The sequence below is a fragment of the Nothoprocta perdicaria genome, unplaced genomic scaffold (genome assembly GCF_003342845.1).
Source record: "Nothoprocta perdicaria isolate Ctin4 unplaced genomic scaffold, notPer1 scaffold_6, whole genome shotgun sequence".
NCBI lineage: Eukaryota > Metazoa > Chordata > Aves > Tinamiformes > Tinamidae > Nothoprocta > Nothoprocta perdicaria.
Genome location: NW_020455865.1, coordinates 3,595,724 through 3,597,913, shown reverse-complemented (window position 1 = coordinate 3,597,913; position 2,190 = coordinate 3,595,724). Strand labels below are relative to the sequence as shown.

The following is a 2,190-nucleotide window of genomic DNA, read 5'->3' as shown; positions in this document are numbered from 1 at the left end:
AGCAGCCCCCGGCCTTGGGCGCTGGGGGCACCGGGGCCGGAGCCGCTCTTGCCTCTGGATTTATCCTCCTCCGAGCTCTTTTGTTCGGCTGCCCCGAGCCCGCCGGGCCCTGCCCGCCCCGCTGCCCGACAGCTGGTAGCCGGGCGGCCCCGGGGGGCTCCCCGCGCTGACCGCCTCCAAGCTGCCAGCCACGGGCGCCTTTGGAAGGGGGACAAGATGCAGCTGCCTGGCCGGGAAGCGGGGAAGGAGAGGAAATCGAGTATTTGGGAAATAATCACCCCCCTCTCTTGAAAGTGGCACCGCGCTGCGCACGCGGCTCCGCGCGTTTCCCCCATGCCCGAGCGTTTGCCCCCGGGGAAAAACCCTAAATAAACCCTCGCGGAGAGCGGAGGGGAAGGTGAGAGCGCTGGGGGAGTCTGGAGGAGTCACAGCAACGATGGGGTGGAGGGGACAAGAGTTGTGTTGTCGACGGGAAAGACGGGAAGCGGGGAAAGCGGGGCGGGCTGGTCCCGAGTAGCCCGAGCCTGTTTCGCCATCAGGGTGGGCAGCTCGGCCTGGAGCCCCCTGCGCCATAGGGGTTATTTTTAAAAAGGGATTGGCGACAAGAAGGAAAAAATAAATACAAAAAAAAAAAAAAAAAAAGGACAAAATCTTCCCAAAAGCCTCAGCCAAGACAATGTCTTGGTCCGAGGAGCGGGGAAAATGCGCTTTGCTCATGGGCAGCTCCGGCTGCTGAGGGCGGTTTTCCTCGGATGGCAGCGACAGCGTGTCCGCGCTCAGCGGCAGCTCTGCCGCCTCCGTGCCCCGCTGCCCCTGTGGCTGCCCGCGGCCCCGGTACGTACCGGAGCTCGGCGGCTCCGCGCCGCTCCGCGGGGCCACGTTCCGCCGGGCCGCTGCTTTCCCGCCGGCCCCGGGGCTGCTTTCGCCAAAGGACCTCGCTGCTCGTTCACAAACCGATTTCGAGAGGATTCAACGAAATTGCTGGCTCCGAGCTTCACCTCGGGCTCAAAGCAGCCGCCTCGGCGCTGGGGCTTGGGGAGGTGTTTGGTGTGGGGGGGGGGGATTTGGTTTCTTTTTTTTTTTTTTCTTCTTCTTTTTTGTTTCCTTTTTTTTTTTTTTTAACGCCAAGGAAAACTTTCCCAGCTCGGGAGGACACGGCGGATCGGCTGTTGCGAGGGGGGAAGGCGAGCAGAAAGTTGCACCCCCCCCTCCGCAACGCTCCGTGCCTAATCACCCCATTACGAGCTCCATCAGCGGGGTAATGACAGCGAAGAAGGCGGAAACCGCCCGGAAAGAGCGGGGATCCGCGCGGCAATTAATTCCCGTTAATGAAGCTGCAAGGTGTCGCCGCCGGGGAGTGACATCCCCCCAAACACCTCCCGGCCAATGGGCGCGTTCACAGGGGCAGGGGCGGGGGGACGCTGGGGCCCCCGAAGCGGAGTGACACAAGTTCGTTTCTTCTCCCCCACTTTTGGGGTTTTTTTTCTTTTTTTTATCTTTTTTTTTTTTTTCTTTTTTTTTTTCTTTTTTTTTTTTTTTTTTAATTTCCGCTGGGGAAGGTGCCGAGTGGAGCTGCTGTCCGAGGTGCTGAGCAGGGGTGTGTTTGTATGTGTGTGGGGGGGGTCATTCCGGAGTGACTCCGGTGCCGGGCGCTGTCCGTGGTGCTGAAAGGGGGGCGACTCCGCATTGACTCCGGTTCCCCCCGTCTCGGTGCTGTCCGCAGCTCCGCGGTGCTGGCGGGGACGGGGGGGGGAGATGCGTCGGGGCGGGGGGGACACGGCTGGCCCCCGCCCCCGCCCTCCCCTCGCCCTCCCCATCGATTTCGGGATCATTACGCGGTTAAGGCGCTGCGAAGTCTCATTATCGATCGCGCCTCTGACTGGAGACCCCCGCGCTGCCCCCCACCCCGCCACCGTCCCGGGCTACCGTGGGGCATCTGAGTAGGGCTCGGGGCCCAGGGGAAGGCTGGGGGGCTCCGTCCCCCCCCCTCCGCTCCCCCTCCGCGGCCAAAGTTTGACTCTGCCCCCCTCTCTCCGCCCGCCCCCCCTCCTGTCTGTTTGTCTGTGAGTGCAGCTGGGCGCGATGCTGAAGACGGAGCAGCCCTGGATGTAACGCGCGGCGCCTCGGAGAGCCTTGCAGCAATAGCCCGGATCCCAGGCTGAACTTTGCTCTATTTTCTTTCCAAAAAAA

The 2,190-nt window shown here is 62.5% G+C and overlaps 1 long non-coding RNA gene across 1 annotated transcript; it reads left to right on the top strand.

The window, feature by feature from the left end:
- Positions 1 to 1,534: 1,534 nt before the first annotated feature.
- On the top strand, positions 1,535 to 2,171 carry LOC112955827. Its single transcript, XR_003250949.1, has 2 exons — positions 1,535 to 1,584; positions 2,074 to 2,171. It is a non-coding gene; the product is annotated as an uncharacterized LOC112955827 (long non-coding RNA).
- The last annotated feature ends 19 nt before the right edge of the window (positions 2,172 to 2,190 follow it).